The 20,207-nt window shown below is 45.0% G+C and overlaps 1 protein-coding gene across 3 annotated transcripts in view; it reads left to right on the forward strand.

The window, feature by feature from the left end:
- The first annotated feature begins 2,857 nt into the window (after positions 1 to 2,857).
- Positions 2,858 to 20,207, forward strand: part of HIVEP3 (HIVEP zinc finger 3) — a 508,837-nt gene continuing 491,487 nt past the window's right edge. For all 3 annotated transcript variants that reach the window (XM_082466057.1, XM_082466054.1, XM_082466060.1), the window contains exon 1: positions 2,858 to 13,054. The gene's annotated coding sequence lies outside the window, so the exon portion shown is untranslated. The remainder of the gene's footprint in view (positions 13,055 to 20,207) is intronic.

The following is a 20,207-nucleotide window of genomic DNA, read 5'->3' on the forward strand; positions in this document are numbered from 1 at the left end:
GACATCTTAGAAATGTGGTGGTTTTCTCAGTGTCCTAAAAGGAAGGAGATGGCTCACTCAAAGGGGTTGAACATGAAAGGCCATATGGATAGATGTGGGCAAGGGTAGCCAACATGGGGTAGTGAGGTTCCCAGGTCTAGTATGGAGCAGCAAGAAGAAGGAAGGGGATTACCAGAGTCCAGTGAGAGCTGGACAGTGGCCTTAGGGAGAGCACAGCTACTGTCTGAGCCCCGGCAAACAAGGAGGGAAGAAGGGGAGTAAATACCCCAGCTTCTCTCTGTTCCCACCCTCCATTCTCACGCTGCTGCCTCCCATTGGCCAAACCCAAACAGAAGCCAGAGGGCAGGGAAACCCAGGTGAGCAGGGCAGAGAGTGGAGACCTACTTCCTGGACGTAAGGTTTATTCTCTGGGAGGAAAGTATAAGTGTGTTAGACATTTGGCAGATGATCAGTGCTGTTGGGGGAAGGGGATGTTTAGTCAGCGTCTGGCTAAATTCTGATTTATTCTCTTTGCTTTTGGAAATGTAATAATCTCTCCATCAAAGCTCCATCTATCTGCCAAAATAATGCATGTCCTTTTGTACAAATGAAAGAATTACTGCTATTATGCAAACACTGAAAGGGTACCACATTTGCATGCAAAGGGGAATAAAGAAAAATCCTATTTGCAATAAAAATTAATTATACCAGTGTGGCAAAGAGACACATGAGTATCCATTTAACATTTGGACAGGAGCAGAACTAACTTTCCTTGCCAACCCTGATGAAATAATGGGAGCCAAAAAGAAAATACTCTGAAAATAGAGGCCTAGAGAGAATTTACAGGAATTGGGAATTTCTGGCCACTTTAAGACTTCCCCCCTCAACAGAAACAAAAGATTGAAATAAAGGTTTTTACAAATACTAACCATGAATATTAATGTTCTATAGCTGACGCCTGAACCGAGCTCCTCATTAAAATAGTCTTTGGTAGAGGAGTGTTAGCAGGCAGGATTTGCGTCTGGTGTGAGGTGCCGTGGAGAATGTGCTTTGCATCTGAAACCAGAAGGAAGGTAGATGTATTAGGGTTAGAACTTGTCAGATGTTTCTTATATGGTTGCTTTTGATCATCAGAAAATAGAAACTTTGAAAAGAAGACAAAGGAATCATTTATTTTGGAGAAGAGAAGGTTGAGCTGTCTACAGAGGGGCATTCAGTTCATAAAATGCTCCCCTGTGTCCCAAGGTCCTCATGTTTTATAGATGTGCTTGGTTTGCTTGTCTGTTTGCCCCAACCGGATGGAGAGCTTCTCGGAGGTAGGGATGGTACCAACCTAGGTCTGATTTACCTGTATCTCCAGTGCTTGGTACAGAGTAGGCACTCAATAAATGCTGAATTGAGAAGTATATTAATGAACGAACCACGGAATTTTACTCTGATCTCAAAGTAGTTTCAGAAATTGCCAATTCCAATGGTTCTGAAAGAATAAATGCACTTGGGGTGAGGCGTTGGGCAGTGGTGGGAGGCCGGGGGGTGGGGCAGGATAAGGGAGATGAGATATATCTGGGAGAGATTTTTCAAAATTAAAATTTTTTTCTTTCAGTTTTATTGAGATAATATTGACATACAGCACTGTATAAGTTTAAGATGTACAGCATAATGAATTGACTTGCATACATCATGAAATGATTAGCACAATAAGTTTAGTGAGCAGCCATCCTCTCGTAGAGATACAAAATTAATGAAATAGAAAAAAAATTTTTCCTTGGGATGAGAACTCAGGATTGACTCTCTTAACAGCTTTCATATGTAACATTCAGCAGTGTTAGTTATATTTATCATGTTGTACATCACATCCTTAGTACTTATTTATCTTGTAACTGGAAGTTGGTACCTTTTATGTAACAGATTTTTTGAAGCACGTGTCCCTCACATCCACCTACCACTCCAGCCTCCACATGGATATCAGAATCCAGTGGGAGTGAACATTGTATTCTGAGAAGCTCCATTAGATGGCTTGTGGTCTAACAAGGCTGAGAACCACTGGCTTCATACCCACCCCATGACCCCTCCAACCCTCTCTGCTTCCAGGGGTCAGCTCAGCGCCTGCCACAAAACAGGTGCCACCAATAGCTGTTGAGTAAATGAATGTCACAAGGGAGACTCCTCAGAAGTACTGATAATTTGCCCAAAGCCACAGTCGTGTCCTGGCGGTTCAGACGCTCAATCAACATGAAGGATCACCACAGAGGAAACGCTGACCATCTTTTTTCAACACCTCCCCCTCTGTCCCCAAAGTCAGCATTAAAGTTGAAAGCTTCCATGTGTGAAAGAGGATGTAGGTCAGGACTTTCTGGAGTTGGAATGTCGTTAAAAGGTGGGACCAGCCCTGGGAGGAAGTGTGGAGTTCCCTTGCTAGATCCTCTACTGAAGTGTTAAAGTGTGATGGAAACTCATCTTGTGAGGTTGATTAAGATTAGATGCAGCATAAAAAGAAACGAAGTTGAGTTATTTATAGTGAGGTGGATGGACCTAGAATCTGTCATACAGAGTGAAGTAAGTCAGAAAGAGAAAAACAAATACCGTATGCTAACACATATATATGGAATCTAAAAAAAAAAAAAGGTCATGAAGAACCTAGGGGCAAGATGGAAATAAAGACGCAGACCTACTAGAGAATGGACTTGAGGACACGAGGAGGGGGAAGGGTAAGCTGGGACAAAGTGAGAGAGTGGCAGTGTATATATGGACATATACACACTACCAAATGTAAAATAGATAGCTAGTTGGAAGCAGCCACATAGCACAGGGAGACCAGCTCGGTGCTTTGTGACCACCTAGAGGGGTGGGATAGGGAGGGTGGGAGGGAGGGAGACGTAAGAGGGAAGAGATATAGGGAAATATGTATATGTATAACTGATTCACTTTGTTATAAAGCAGAAACTAACACACCATTGTAAAGCAATTATACTCCAATAAAAACGTTTAAAAAAAAAAAGATTAGATGCAGCCTTTGTGGAGGCAAAGAGTGGATTAGAAGTAGAAGCTACCTAATACCATGAATCATACCACAACTCTGTAATCACCATTGGGAAATTACATTGCTGCCCATCGAATTCAAGGGAGTGGATGAAAGAAATGACTGCTTCATCTCACGATCTCTCAGTCTATAAAACTGATGGTAAATTGGGTTTATTTATTTGATGACATATATAGTTTTTTTAATTGAAATACAGTTAATTGACAATGTTGTGTTAGTTTCAAGTGTACAGCAAAGTGATTCAGTTATACATACATGTATATATTTCTCAGATTCTTTTCCATTATAGGTTATTACAAGATGTTGAGTATAGTTCCCTGTGCTATACAGCAGGTCCTTGTTGTTTACCTATTTTGTATATAGTAGTGTGTATCTGTTAATCCCAAGCTCCTAATTTACCCCTCCCCCCTTTCCCCTTTGATAACCATAAGTTTGTTTTCAATGTATGTGAGTCTATTTCTGTTTTGTAAATAAGTTCATTTGTATCATGTTTTTAGATTCCACATATAAGTGATGTCATATAATATTTGTGTTTCTCTGTCTGACTTACTTCACTTAATATGATAATCCCTGGGTCCAGCCATGTTGCTGCAAATGGCATTATCTTATTCTTTTCTATGGCTGAGTAATATGATATATATAGTTTTGGCAATATAGTGTATTGTTTAAAGCACGGATTCTGTCAGTGTACTAAATGCCACTGAATTGTATACCTTAAAATGGTTAAAATAGTGAATTTTATGTTATGTGAATTTTAGCACATACACACACACACATACACATAAGGCAGGTGGATTCTGGAGCCAGAAAGTTTGAGTTTGAGTCCTGGCTCTGTCACTTACTAGCTGTGTGGCCCTTGGGCAAGTTACCTAACCTCTCTGTACCTCTGATTCTTCATCAGTAAAATGGGGATAATAATAGCACTTCCTTCATGGGGTTGTTGTAGAGATTAAATGAGAGCTCCAAATGGGAGCTCTCAGTAGTATGATTACTGCAGACGGCAACCCCCATGGGGAGAAGAGGCTGTTGTTAATTTCTGTGGCTCGTCTACAAGGCTGTGCATCATTTAACAGATGAAGTAAAGACTGACACCTGAGGCTGTCTTCATTGTATGACACTGACTCAGACAGAGCCTCTTTGTGAGAGAGAATACTTTGTTTTCCCAGGCACGGTGCTAATATAAATTATTTCCTTTGCATTTCCTGAATCACAGAATCTTAGGTACTGGAGAAGGTCTCATAGATCACGTCAGCCACATAAAGAAGAAACTGACTTGCCTGGGGATGCACTACTAGCGTGGCTTGGTCTTCTAATTGCTAGATCAGTGCTCTTTCTGCCCGTCACCATAGCTGCAATAAGTCAGTGCCTGGAAATGCATTTTGTTTTCACATCTGTAACGTTTAAAAGGAAATACACACACACACACACACACACACACACACACACACACACACACACACACAGGCACACACGCAAGAATTAAGGTGCAGAGAGCACTTCAGTTTTGCAAGAAGCCGTCTGCATTTAATTGGAATGCACCACGTTCTCTGTCTGGAAGGGAGGCGGTAAGGCCACATCCACGTACCAGGGTTCCCAGTTACAAGTAATGGAAACAAGTTCTGGCTAACTTGGGCAGTCAAGGGATTTATTGGAAGGATGTCAGGTGGCTTGAGAACTGAAGGGAGGCTGGCAAACCAGGCTCAGAAGATAACCAGAACAAGAGGCCAGGCCGTGGCTACCACAGCCAAGGCCACCCTCAAGGTCAGTGTGATGGAAATGCTGCCAGGTACAGCTGCCCCTGGACCCTCAATGCCAAAGCCCCACACTCGGTCCACTGCTGCCACCGGTGAACTCTCATCCTTGGGAGTGGCTGCTGTGAGTGGTCTCTCACCTGCTTTTGTGTCGTTGCATCACTCTCCATGATTTGAAGTCCCAGAAGAAATATCCCATCAGCTAAGCAAGTTAGCAGGTGGTGGTGCAGGGCTTAGAGGGAAAGTCTCTGGCCTTCTCAGACTGTGGATTGGGAGGAAGGTCCCTGCCTATAGTCAAGATTTACAAAGGAGTATTCCACCCACCCATGCCCCACCCCTCACTTTGAATTCTCCCCAGATGAGGAGGTGATAGAATGCCGAGTACTCAGAAACAGACAAACGAACAAAAACAACAGAAAATCCATGACATCAGGAGAATCCAGAAAAGGTACCTGGCCCAGACACCTGCTCTCCTCCCCTTCCTGGAGTCAGCATCCTCTACTCATCCTCTCTCCCCCGCTCTCCTTCATCCCCATCAGTCCCCGTGCTCAAGGGAACAGATGCTCCAAGACGGACTCCAAGGTCAAATAAACCTCTTACAGCTCTCTTTACTTCAGTCTCCACCAGATTCACCCTGGAACTCTTGAGTGTCTTCTCTGTCCAATCAGAATAAAGTCCAACTGCCTATTATTTTTATTGTGATAAAATTCACATAACACGAAATTCACCATTTTAGCCAAAAGTATCCAACTCAGCAGCATTTATGACACTCACAGTGTTGTGCAACTATCACTGCTGTCTAGTTCCAGAACATTTTCATCACTCCAAAAGGAAACCCCCTACCCATTAAGCAGTCACTCCCCATTCCTGCCTCCCCTGGGCCCCTGGAAACCATTAGTCGGCATTCTCTGTCCATAGACTGACTTATTTTGGAAATTTCATATAAATGAGATCGTATACTATGTAACCACCTTCCTATTCATCCTCCACCTCCTTCTGCAACAGGTTCTTCTGACCTGTCTCCCCACTACCTCGGAAACCTCATCTCAGCATAGGACAGGGAACCAGCACTGGTCACTCAACTTTTCCCTGACAACACAGATGGGAGAGGGGAGTCGATGGATCTGAGAAACCATCAGAAGGACGGTGAGAATCCCCTAGGGAGACAGAATGTAGTTGGTGTCTCTGTATGATTAACAACCACACAGAGCAGAGGAGTGCTGGGTAGAAGCCTAGGGGGGTTAGGCTGGAGGGAAGTCTTTTAGTTGAGTTGAATTATTTCTCTCTCCCTGGGCAGGTCACTGCCCACATCTTCATCTCTTCAAGACAGAGAAGCAGCAGGGCCCTAGTAGTGCTGGCTGAGGGTGGACAGTTGTGTCAGGGCAGCAATGGACCGGATGGGGCAGGGAGTGATTCAGAGCAGGTCCAAGCAGTCCTACCTGCCTCTGAGTGTCCCTTCTTTCCCCCACTCTTCCCTCTGCCATTGAGGGAAAACACCTGAGCAAGAGCAGGGCCTGGAATTTAAGTACAGGGGCGGTTTTCTGAGGCAGAGGGTTGCCCAGTGGGGAATGTACAGCCAGCAGCTGTATTTGAACGTGGGTTATAAGTGCCAGAGGCTCTCCTCTTTCTATACTTTCTATACTCTCATGCCCCTCCCTGTAACCTAGCTAGAAAGAGCACAAGTTGGGGCTGTGCTAACAGCCATGATTGCTATCTTACTTAGAGCCAAAGTGACTCCCAGAGAGAATGGCTTAAAGACTATAGGCATGCATTTCTCTCATACATAACAATTCTGAAATCTGCGGGCAGCTCTGCTCCATACTGTCATCCAGGAAAAAAGACTGACAGCATCTCTGTTTTTTTCAACACAGGGCTACTGTAACGAAGATGTCTGTAAGTGAAGGGCCAGTAGGCCAGCTGTGATGTGATGCTATGCAAGGCTTGAGCTTACCTGTAGGATGCAGTGTATGCTTTAAACCTGCAGTCGATAGCTGGTGTTGTCTCCATAGCAACAACACATGGGCTAGGAACCAAAGGGAAGAGTTAAGAGTGGCCCTTCTAACAATTACAGTGAACACTCCCCTTAACAGAACTTTTGTTTCTTTCTCCATGATCTTGGGTTTGGCAGGTTTGGGGTGTTGGTTCTAAGAGAGGTATGTTCCCACTAAGGAATGCAGTCATGGTTCTGATGAATTGGAAGCTGAGCTTGTCCCTGGCCACTTGGGGACTCCTCATGCCACTAAATCAACAAGAAGAGAAGCAGATCACTGTCCTGGCTATCAGGGGGAAATTGGGTGTCTGCTGTGCACTGGGCTGAGAAGACTCTGCTTGGAACCCAAGGGATTCATGGGGCCACTTCTTAGAATTTCCACTCCAATAATAAAGTTCATTGGAAAACTGGTAACCCAATACAGAGAGGACTAGTAAGGGCTCAGTTACCTTGAGACGAAGGTTTGGGTCTTCCCACCAGCTGGTAGAGGGTAAGGTGAATGGATAATCAAAGAAGGAAGCCATGATTATGAGCTCTCGCCTCGGGACAGGCTACAGAAGTGGTGACTATAACAGTCATACTAATTTTATGTTAATTGATTCTTTCCCCCTCCCCTTTCCCTATTCTTTACATGAAGAATACTGGTGGTAGCTAACCTCAAAATTTAGATTGCAGGTGGGAGTACACTTTAGATGACATCACCAATAATAATACGATGGCTGATGACACTTCTGTCTCCTTGTATTTGGGATGAGATTTTCATTACTAAAATGAAAGGCAGTAATGGAAGCTGGATGGTAAATGGGGTGAAGTGAACTGATTATTTTATGTTTATGCTCTATATCCACTCTCCGCCCTCTCTGCTTTATTCTCCCCCCCGGGAGGCTGATCCCTATAAACTGTGTCATCTGGACTCTCTTGTGGGTTTTCTGTTCAGATCAGCCAGTGCTGCAACCTGCCTGATCCAGTGTCCATTTCCTGAGCCAGCTCCTGAAGGATAGGAACATTATCTTAGTCATCTCTGTATGTAAAGGTGATTTGGTCATAAAATGTTAAATGAATCAATCAAAACTGTGCTGGAGATCTGTCTTTTTCCATGAATCTTGCAAAGCAGAACAAAGAACAAACTTAATTAACAGCATGCTCTTAATTTCCATTTCTAGGAAAGCAACACGGATTCTTTCCACATCGCCTCTTCCCGGGGTTCCCAGTGCCTTCAGGTATGGCCCCAGTGTCCCAAATGCAATACCTAACAGGGACCCAGGAAATGCCTTTTTGAATTAGGATGTTGATTACAATTGCATGTCCAAATGCATTATTTTATATGAGCTACATATCCTGTATGTGAAACCTTTCACGCATAATTGCTAGTGCAGTATATCAAACAATTTGCTCAACCCTTCAGGCTTCTAAGGTGCTTAATCTCTTTTATTAAGTGACTTTCCTCAGTTAAGTAACCATCCCGGTCTCCTTCCTCTAGGCCCTGTTGCTACAGATAAACGAACCTGTGCTCTGGAGTTGCTGGCTAATATATCAGCACTTCCAGCTGATTGAAGGTGGTCAGTGCTGGGAACGCAGATATGAGGGAAGGCTGGCAGGTTAAACATATGACTCAGAGGTCAGATCCGGGGGGAGAGAGAAGGCACAGGGGAAGGCTCAGGTCAAAGAGTTCAGGTAGAAGAGGTCAGAATCTGAACAAGGGGTCTAAGGCCATGGGCACCACCAAGAATCATAGATCTTCTAAAGCAGGGTAACCTATGTGCTTCCTTCCCAGATCACCCCTCCCCCAATAACTATTCTCAGAGCATAGGAACAAGTGGCTGAAGTATAGGGGGAGAGGGTGGAGATCAGGGTAGCCCCTGGTATAGGCTAAAGATTAAGGATTTTTGTTTGCATTTCTAGTCTCTTTGGTTGGGTTAAATTAGAGAGTCTTATTTTCTTTAGTGTTTACTAGTAAATCATAATGCGCTTACATCTTTATAAGTACATTAACCCTTTGGAGACTCACAGGATGTGAGAGCTGGAAGAATTCCTAGAGATTATTCATATTACCTTTATTTTATTTATGAGAAAATGGAGGCCCACAGAGATTGTTAAGTGTTATTGTTAGGACAATTTATGTTACAGACAGAAAACTAAACTCCAACAATGTAGGGGATTTATTGGCTCATATAACTGGAAAGTACGGGGTAACAGCTTCAGGTGTGGCTTGATCTAGCTGCTCACTGCTCAACAATGTAACTGAGGTTCTGTTTATTTTCCATTTTCCCATTAAGCCTTTCTCAGGATTCATCCACTGTCTGGCAATCTAGTCTCTATCCTTGTTGTCACATGTGGTTGCATTAATTCTAGACCTTACATCATTGATAGGAGCTACAGCAGGGAGAGGAATCTTCTTTTTGTCAGAAGCCCTTGAAAATGTCTTCTCAAATCTCATTGCCCTGACTGGGTTTCATGTCTGCTTTTGAACTAATTTCTGTAACCAAATGGTATAGAAGGATTGCTTTAAGTCAATCAGGCCCAACTCCTGGAGTTTGCGGTCAGGTTAAGCAAGACTATATGGATTAGAATGGAGAAAAAGTGGTTTTCCAAATAAATTTTGTGGTTCTGATGGTGGGACAATGGAGGAATGGATACTGGGGAGTCTGACTGCAAGCATCCAAGGGCAGCGACTTACCCAAGGTCAAGTAGCTGGTCATGGCCAAGTTAAAACTAGAACCCAGCTCTTCTCACTCAGCATCTGCATATGGATGGTTCTATAATCCCTCTTAAGGTAGTACATGTTTCACAATAGACATCCAGATGGAACTATGGATTTGCTTGTTATGTTCAATTTATTCTTCCGCTATGATTACAAATAAACACAAAAACACACCTTGCTATTTAGTCACAGTAATGAGTACAATTGTCTGAGTCACTTAATTTTGCATCTCATTAAGCCATGAAGGCTTTCAGGAGAAATTGAGTAGATTTTAGAGATGAGAACTATATCATTTAAATAAATGTTCTTTAGTCTTACTGAGGTTTTAGCCATCTTCTGGAAAATTTTCTGGAACTGGAATTCAGTTTTGGGGCAACTGTATAGATGCTTTAGGGCTGAACTTCTGCTTTTTATCTTTCTGGGAAAAATGCTTGTTAATGTCCCTCAATGAGAGACACTTACTCAGTGTCTTATTCATCTATTCAGGAATTACAGAGGCAAAGAAGAAGAAAGGAGGGTTCTGAGCACCTGCCATGTGCCAGGCACTGTGCTAAGCGCTAAGGATACGAAAGAGAAGGGTATAGCCCTCCAGCAACTCCAAGTTTAGTGGAAGAGGAAGATAATTAAATGGATAAGTAAAATACTACACCATTAAGTGCAGTAACAGCTGGAAGAATAGGGTGCTTTGAGAACACAAAGGAAGCAGAATATTGGGAACAGGGAAGAGCTAGGGAAGGCTTTCTGAAGGAGGAGAACTCCTTAAAGAATGGTTGCAGTTAGCTGGTGGAAAATAGGGAAGGTTATTCTACCCAGAGGGGACTCATGAACGCTGAGGCAGGAAACCTTACAGTGAGTTTCCATGAAACTCCAAGTAATTCAGAAGGGCCAGGCAGGGGGTGGAGAGAGAAGACGTGGGAGGGGCAGGCAGGGGCAGGGTCATGAAGCTTGGAGTCTATCCTATGGGCGATAGGATGCCTCTAAACAGTTTTAAGTAGGGAAAGACATGGTTTGTGTCTTAGACATATTACTGTATTCGTTTGGATCTATGGTTGCAGGCAACCCTGGTTAACTTCCAAAAAAGCAATTCACTGGAGAGCTATGGGATCATTCAGAAAACCGAAGGAAAAGCTGCAGCACCCAGGCTCTGGAAAGAGCTCCCAGGACAGAAATATCAGGAATTGACTGGCAGTCTCCTTGGTCGGGGAAAATCAGGTCCAACTACCTTCTGTTTTTATTTTGCTCTGTGTAGAATTCAAATTCCAGAAGAAGGATGTTGTATTGTCCCAGCTTGAGGGCACACCCAGCCTGAACCAGGTAAAGTCGGCATCTTGATTGGCAGTCTCACCAAGCCTATATCTCATGGGGGAGGGTGGGTTCTTAAAGTAAAATCAGGGCGTTGCTCTCATAAGAATGAGGAATGCTCGCTATGTCAGCTAAAGCAGTGGGTATCCACTTTACCAGCTGTTTGGGAGCTCGATTTGAAGGGGACGAAAGATGAAGGGAATTGGCAAAAGATGATGGAGTGCGGACTAGCACTGTGGTAGTCGCAATAGAGAAGAACCGTGGGATGTAAGGACATTTATGGGATAAAGATTGGTGGTTGACTCTAGAAGAAGAACAAGGGAAGAATCAAGGATGACTCCTAGGTCCCAGCATGCAGTGATAGATATCACTATTAGAGAGATGGTAGAGCAGGGGGAGGGAAGGTGACAAATTGCTTAGGACACGCTGAGTTTGAGAAACCTGTGGGACATCAGGTGGATTTAAGAATTTGAAGCACAGTAACTGAACTCATGGACATGGATGATAGAACCTAGGAAGGATTTTGGGAGGAGCCATGGAAAACATCAATATTTAAAATAAGTTTGCCAAGGAAATGAAGGTCAAAAGACGGAAAGAATGGAGAGAAGGGGGAGAACCAGGAATGTTCAGGGTCATAGAAAGCCGCAGGATTAAGGGAGACATCAGTTTTGAGCTCTAGTGCAGGCAGAAGCCACATTCTAGGCAACTAATATATATGTGGGAGATGAGGAAGTAGAAGTAAAAACATGCAGACCACCCTTGCAAGAATCTTGGATGAGAAGGGCTGGGAAAGTGCATGGTAATTGGAAAGGGTACAGCCTCAAGGGAGTTAGGTGTGGTTTTTAAAAAATTGTAGCTTGATTTAAAAAAAAATTGAGATATAATTCACATACCATACAATTCACTCTTTTAAAATGTATTACTCAGTGGTTTTTAGTATATCCACAAAGTTGTGCAATCATCACTCCTATCTAATTCCAGAACATTTTCATCACCCCAGAAGAAATCCCATGCCCATTAGCCGTCACTTTCCATTCTCCCTTCCCCCAGCCCTTGGCAACCACCAACCTATTTCCTGTCTATATAGATTTGCCTATTCTGGACATTTCATACAAGTGGACTTATATACAATATGATCTTTTGTGCCTGGCTTCTTTCACTTAGTTTTCAATGTTCGTCCATATAATACCATGGATCAGTACTTCAGTCCTTTTCATAGTCCAATGAAATTCCATTGTATGGATAAACCATAATTTGTTTATCCATTCATCAAACGATGGACATTCGATTATTTCCAATTTTGGGCCATTTTGAATATGCTACGACATTTGTGCACAAGTTTTTGTGTAGATATATGTTTCCCTTGAGTAATACTTAGGAGTGGAATTGCTGGGTCTCAGTTGATTCTTTTTGGGAGAGTCTTGGTCTTATTTACAGGCTGAGGGTGGCGGGAACCGCAGAGGGAGCGGTGAGATATACAGGGGTGGGGGGGCGGTGGGGAGAAGGAAGTAGGCGCTGGAGAGAGGCTACTTTCTTCAACATCCCTCAGTTCCTCTGTCGGCACAACCTTAATGCCCTAACCTCGCTTCACAACTACTGGACCTCTGCACACCCATCACACTTGTTGACCAGGGAGAGAATCCAGCACGTGGATAAAGCACACCTAGACCTGTCGCAGATACGTCCGGGCCAGCGGTTCGTTTTCTGTTGCAGTTCCTAGTTTTGCGGTCTCCTGTGGTTAGAGCCTGGCCCATTCCGGTTTGACTTTTTTTCCCGCAGATTCGTTCACAGGTGAATAAAGACAATTCACCGTGGAGTCTGAGTCTGAATCCTGGTTCTTCAGGTCACCCAAGGCTCTCAGTCGTTCCGGATAAGGAAGGATGCCCAACACCAGCTGTAGGGGATCCAGAACGCCAGCACTCAGCACTTATGCGTTGCCCCTCGCAGCCACCGCGCACGCGCCGCTTCTCCGCCAAGGAGGGGGTGGGGAGTAGGCGGGGCGGTTATCTCCCGGACCAATCGGAAGCGAGGGGCCCCGCCCTCCGAGCCGGTGGACCGAGCTTGACCCCGGCGGTGGGCGGAGGAGGCGGGGCCAGCCGTGCGGCCGCGGAGGGGGCGGGGCCCAGGGCCTGGAGGCGGGGCCTGGGGCTGTCAGTCCCGCGCCTGCTGCCGCCGCCGCCGCCGCCGCGGTTCCTTACATGTCGTGGCCCCGGTGGCTGCCGGCGCTGCCGACCGCCGTCCGTCGCCCAGGCATCCCGAGCCGCCTCCCGCCGTGCCGGCCCGGCGCGCAGGTAAGGCCGGCCGCGCTGCCGAGCCATCGCGTCCCCCTACTCGGCAGCGGTCCGCCGCGCGGGCGCCCCCTCCGGGCTGTGTCAGCGCCGCGGCTCCCCTTGCCTCCCGGGGGCGGTCCCGGGGGGCGGGACGACCGTCCTCCCCATCCCCCCCACACCTCCGGGCGCCGCGCCTGCAGCCGGGTCCCCGGGCCGCGCCTCCGCATCCCGGCGTGGGGCTGGTCCCGAGCACCCCCCTCTCGGGCCGATTACACAATCGCTGGGGCTGGGGGCAGGGGCCCCTCCCGAGCCTCGGCCCCACACCTGTCCCCGCCCCGCGCTCCCAGGCAGAGGGCAGACAACCAGCGCGACAGCGGGGGCCCGGAAAGTTTCACTTTGTGGTCCGGGTTTGTTGACATCTGAGAGATGCGGAGAGATGGAGGCTGAGCTGCGAGGATGCGCCTTGCGAGCAGCGTTGCCTTTGCCCCGGGGTGGCCCTGGTCCAGGTTTCCTTTCCAGAAGTCCTGCCGAGAGCCCTGCTCTGGGCTGGAGGCTGCTGCAGGGCACACGGGTCTCTCCGCCTGTACGTTAGCGAGCCTAGCCCCTAGCTTGCAGCATTCTGGGGAAAGCTCAGCCCTTCGCTCTTCCCCCTTTCCTAATTGAGCATTGACAGAACGTGTAGACGAATTTACTTAGCATTTCCCTGACACTTTATATTTGTGAGGCGCGTTGCCATCCCTGATTAGTTAATTAACAAGGTGGGAAAGCAAAATAGATCCTGAAACGCATGGCTAATGCCTTTAGTCTAGCAACTCTGAGAACCACTGAGAGCTTTAGGCTGTTTGCGGTGAGAGATGCTTTTGGCCGAGGTGCTGCCGGGAGAGCAATTCAGTGTCTTCTGGTTGCCTGAGAAGGCTTTGGTGATAATGGCAAGGCTTTCTCTGCCTCTCCCTGCTTATACTGTTTATTAAGGGTCGCCAATCTATGGTGGGTTATTTGGGTTTCTTCACTTAAGCAAAGGAGGAATTAGAAGTGTTGCTGACAAAGCAGTTAAGGAAAACAAACAAACAAAAAACCCCCCAAAACCCTGAGGTTCAAATAAGTTTGGATAGTTGTCTGCTTTACCAGGTTACCCCTCCTGTGCAGAAAACCTTGGCTTTTCCTGTTCTCTCCCTATCTTCCTGGTAGGACTGTATCCATCTGGGCTGGTGTTACTGGTTCTGCATTTAGTCCATAGACCTCTTGCTGCCTGTGGTTTACAGACCTGCCTAGGGACACCCTCTAAGAGTGGGCTTAATTAGCACTTTTTTCTGCCCATTAAGCAATACAGCTTGAAATCTCTTGTAATCAGGCACTGTTGTAGTGTTGAATCTTTAATAATGTCTAATTCATTTTAATAGTGTTTCTATAATAATCTTTCTATTAGTATGCCAGTTCTGCAACACCAGTACTTTTAGTATAGAAGCAGCAATTTACTCGAAATATTATCATGGCAAAAACAATTCTTCAACATTTTTGCAGCCTACTTTACTTAGATAATTACCTCTAGAGGCTGTTAAGGTTTTTTATTCTTTGGTGCGGTAGGTGTTACAATGCTTTTGATCTATGAGGTCATTATGAGGTCATTCCTACTTGTAGAAATGATTTCAGTCACGGTGTCACTTAAATATTTTGTGGACTAATAGCATGTGAGTTTCCCCCACATGCTGATTTCTTTTTGAACAAGGAACCGAGTTAAGAAGATTTAGTTTTGATTTGCCAGCTTAAATTTTAAGAAGGATGATATTTACTGTATTTTGGGGACTATATTAGTATTATGATGCTGATTTTATTAGCATAGGTATCAGGCATTGTTTTGGGTGCCTTATAGATGTTAACTTATCTAATTCTCACAACAATCCTATAAGGGAGGTACTATCATTACCCCGGTTTCAGACAATGAAATTGAGGCCCAGTTGATCGACTCAGGTCACATAGTTAAGTAAACGACAGCTAGATCCTAACGTAGGCAGCCTGAGTTCAGAGTCCAAGTACTTAACCACTGTGCTATCTTGCCTCTGTAGGTTATTTTTTTTTTCCAGCAAGTATTTATTTCTACCTGCTGCCTGCATACACCCTGCACTGTGGGGAGAAGAGCACTTACAGTGTAATAACAAACACTGGGCTAAGAGTTCTTATTCTGGCCTTAACTCTGTCACCAACGAATCTGTGATTTTGAGGAGGGTACCTGATCTCCCTGCCTCCCATTTCCTCATTGGTGGAATAATAGCAATTGAAGCAGATGAACTAACTAGCCTTAACCTCCTGGGGAGCTGGAGAGATGAGTCAATGCATGTAAGAATTAAATGTCCTCCTCCCTAAGGCATAGTATAAGATCAAGTGTCAGATGAGTGGGGTGTGTGCGCACGCGTATGTGTATGTGTCATGGAGAAGGACTGGAGGGCACACGGTGTATGCTTGCCAGTGGCCACCATGCACTGCGCCATGGGAGTGCAGTGCTCGAGAGTCTTCATCTTAAATATTTCAGTATTGTTTTATTCTGTTGCCACCAGCATCATTCCATTGTAATTAAAAAAAATAAAAGACAAGCAGAAAAGAAGTCATGCTGTGGAAGTGGGGTAATCATGTGCTGGACAATGCAGCAGCATTCGTGGAGGACCATTTGGCATCACTTTACAGGACGCTTGGGGTCAGATGATGGCACGACCTGGATGGCAGGACCTGAATAGCGGATCCAGGAGTTCCCAGCATCGTGGCAAGTCAGGGTTGAAAGGAAACTTTAAGGTCACTGCATCTAACAGCCTCCACCCCTTTCTCCCTTCACCGTCGATACAATGGTTGAATCCCCCACGTGTGCATACCCGTTTCACTCAGTGCTTATCCTGCTCCTGCTCAGACACCTCCTGAGCCATCCATTTGGTGTGTTTCACAAATCTGTGCACAGAAGAAGCTGGGATTGTATCCAGTGATAGGGAACGAGAAACCGCAGAAGGATTCTGGGCCCTTCTGGATTGTGCTCTTGGAAGATCAACATCTGTGTGAAACCTGGATTAGAGGGGAAACTCTAAACCAGGGAGACAAGTTAGGAGGCCTTGGCCAGAATCTAGGATTGAGGGGATCCAGACTGAGACAGGTGGTGGCCTGGGATTGCAGAAGTAACGGACCCCAAAAGACAGAATCCCCTGTACCCAGCATCTGCCTGTCGGCAAGCGTCAGAGAGGAGGAACGTGTCAACATCTCTCTGGGGTCAGGGGGGGCGTTGGGAGTGGAGCTGGGAAGTCCAGTGCTGTGGGGAGGAGAGACAGCTTTGTATGTATATCCCCCAAAGCTGAATAACAGACTGTGGCTAGTGTAAGCCCTGTGCAGACTGGAAAGCAGATTTTCTTTCTTTTCAAGAGGGGAGTGTACCATGGGAAACTCCCTCTGCCTAACGAAGAAATAGAATAGTATTTCTCCTTGGGTGTTGTAACCTCTCACACTGCTTTTTTAGCCTTGTGTTTTGCTTCTTGGCCATCATGGGAATCTGGTGGTGTTTGAAGCCATACCAGGAGGACGTGATGCTTTCTTCTGATTTCACTGGGAAATCTTCTTTGGGGGCTTCCGTTCTCCAGTGATACCTGTTGAGTGTGTGCTCTAGAGCCAGCACACCTCATGGGGAGCGCTCAGAGAGGCATTAGGAGTTTTTCTTTCCAATGCGGATTGCATGGCACGTCAGAGAAGGCTTGGCATGAAATGGTTACCACATTGACTGGAAAACAGGATAATTTGGAGGAAACAAATAAGATTTACACAGGAAGCCACAAAGACTGAAGAAATAGTTGAGAGCATTGTAAGTTCATTTTTCTCTTGTTCCTGTATGTGTTTCTGGCTTAGGATGTGACATTTCTTCAGTTCTGTATTCATATTTACAAATTTATAAGTTGAAATACTTTGTCTAATAGTGTATGTGGAAATAAACTGTATAATCTCATTTTTTTTTGCCAGGACAATATTGGCCTTGGTTTTCCACTATCTTTTAGACTAGTGGTTTTCAACCAGGGGTGATTTCCCCTTCTAGGGAACACTTGGCAATGTCTGGAGACATTTTTGGTTGTTGTGACTGGGGACAGCATACCTGCTACCGGCATCCAGTGGGTAGAGACCAGGGAAGCTGCTGAATATCCCACAATGCACAGGATGGCCCCCCAAACAAGGAATTGCTCAGACTGAAATGCTCATAGGGTTGAGGTTGAAAAACTCCACTTTAGATGTTAAAAAAATGTCTTATTAGGAGCATATTGAGGCTAGAGGGAAGAGGAAGAAGAGGGAAATACAAAGTGTTCCTTGAGTCCTTGCAAGTGATAGCAGCACCCTCCCTTGTGACAGGCAGGAGGGAGAAGCAGCTAAACAAGCCTCCGGAACACAGGCGTTCGTCTGCCACCCAGGAGCTATTTCCATAACTGGATTGCTCAACACGGTAGTTTGGAACAGGAAGTAGAGGCCCTTGGAGTGGGAGGAGGCTGTCAGGGTAATTTGTGGAGGCACAAGGGTTTATAGGCCAAGAAGGGAAGCTGGATCCTGCCAGAATAATTCTGAAAAGTTCTAGGAAATTTTTCTAAAGGTGGTTTTGTTGAGGACACCGCGTGTAATGCTTCAAAGACACAATCTCTGTCCCGGGAGTACAGGAACCCTGTAGGCTGTCGATCTGAGCACTTCCTAGATTCTTCTGTGTCTAGACACAGAGTGGAGAGTGAAGAGCGCTTGGTTTTGTTTTCAGGTTGTAGCTGTGTCCTCCTGCAACCTTTCTTTCAAAACTTTTATATTATGGAAAATTTTATCATGCCTTTCTATGGTGAGGGCAACTCCTAGTCTATTAATAAGAGTTATCTACTCTGTGCCTCTATTATGCACCAAGGACTTTACTTATATTGATTCCATTCCTTAGAACCTTTCTAGGTAGGAATTAGTATTCCCAGGTTGCAGATGAGGAAACTGAGTTTTGGAGAAGTTAAGGAAAGCTAAGAGGTAGCATTGGGTTTTAACCCAGCTTGTTTGATTCCAAAGCCCTAATTCTTTCCATTAAGCCTTGTCTCTCATGGGTAAAATTGCTGGGAGTTTGTACCAGGACTGGTAGAGAAGATGAAGGCAGGTACTGTGAAAGGGGACCGAGAGTTCTGGTTCCCCCAGCTAATGAAATCTTCACATTGAACCCCCTGGGAAACATTGCTCTTGAGGGTGATAAATTACCTGTGTCCTATTTTTGAGCTGACTGTATAAAACAGAATTGCACACGGGTAGCCCTGAACCAAATTTGGTTAGCAGATGTGTTTTATTTGGTCTGCAAAGTGTTTTATTTTTTAAAAATTGGATTAGTTGAAAGTGGGAGATTTCACACTGCAATTTCCAAATTGCCACATTTCTTGGTTTCTCTTGAACCATCAGAAGATCTGGCAACTCCGGGTCCACATTCCTCCTTGGCAGTAGTTAGTTATAGTAGCCACCCCTCTTTGGATGTAGCAGAGACTCCCTAGTTTGCCATCTTTACCATCCTGCCCTCTTCACTCATTTATATCACTTGCCAGGACTCTGAAGGCATTTGTTAGAGGCACCCTTGTAGAAGTCACGCCCGTTCTCTCTGCCAATGTCAGGGATGTGTTAGTGGAGGCTTGTTCTGTATCTGAATTAAAGATCCCCAGCATCTTTCCCATTTGTAAAGAGCCTGGAGAGGGTGACTCTGCTTGGCATGTGAACAGACCCCACCCACCGTCTATCCCCCAACAATGGCTAATTGGATTCTGGAAGGGTTCTTGGACTAAGGCAGACCAATCTGATATTTGGGATTTAGACACCACGCTGAGGAACTTCAGGTGGAAGGACTTGTAGACTCAGGCTAAAAATGGTGATGTTGGAGGTGGCTGAGTGAGCAGAGAAGCTGGACGGCAAGTAGTGAGAGACGGTGTGGCAGCAGAGATGGAGGAGCTGCCCAGTCTCTGCTTTCACTGTACTTCCTGCAATTGGGTTCCTCTGTAGCCACAGCATTCATTCAGTGACATTTATTGTGCACTTACTATAATGCCAAGCACCATTTAGATGCTTGTGATATATCAGTGAACAAAAACAGACAAAGGCCCTGTTCTCATAGAGCTTATATCTTGGTGGGGGAAAGCAAACAATGCCAAACAAAGAAGCAAGTAAGTATAAAATATGTAAGGTGGTGATAAGTGCCAAGACGAGAAATAAACTGGGTAAGGAGACATGGAGTGGATGTGCAGGGTAGTGATGCTGTGTGAGAGAGGTTTTTCAGGGAAGACCTCCCAACATAGTGATATTTGAGCAGAGATGTGAATGAAGTGAGGAGTGAGCCATGAGGGAACCTAGGGGTGGAGCAGTTTAGCAAGTGCAAAGGTCCTGAGGTGGGAGTATGCTTGACCTGTTTAGTGAACAACAAGGAGAATATGGTGGCTGGAATGTAACAATCATGGGAGAAGGGGAGGCGGAGGGAATTAGAGCCTCACAGCCATGCTAAAGACTTTGGATTTTATTCTAGTGAGGTAGGAAGCCATTGGAAGATTTTGAACATAGGTGGCATGATCTGGCTTATGTCTTAAAAATGTAAATGTTGCTGTTTACAATGGCTAAGACATGGAAGCAACCTAAACGTCCATTGGCAGATGAATGGATAAAGAAGATGTGGTACATATATACAATGGAATATTACTCAGTCATAAAAAAGAATGAAATAATGCCATTTGCAGCAACATGGGTGGACCTAGAGATTATCATACTAAGTGAAGTAAGTCAGAAAGAGAAAGAAAAATATCATATTTTATCACGTATATGTGGAATCTAAAATATGACACAAATGAACTTATTTATAAAACAGAAACAGACTCATAAACGTAGAAAGCAAACTTATGGTTACCAAAGGGGAACAGGGGTGAGGGGAGGGATAAATTAGGAGTTTGGGATTAGCAGATACAAACTACTATATATAAAATAGATAAACAACAAGGCCCTACTGTATAGCACAGGGAACTATATTCAATATCTTGTAATAACCTATAATGGAAAAGAATCTGAAAAAGGAGATATATATATACATATTCTCAGTGTAACAGAATCACTTTGCTGTACACCTGAAACTAACGTAACATTGTAAATCAATTATATTTCAATTAAAAAAAATAAATGTAAA

Source organism: Balaenoptera physalus (assembly GCF_965194825.1).
Source record: "Balaenoptera physalus genome assembly, chromosome: 1".
Taxonomy (NCBI): domain Eukaryota; kingdom Metazoa; phylum Chordata; class Mammalia; order Artiodactyla; family Balaenopteridae; genus Balaenoptera; species Balaenoptera physalus.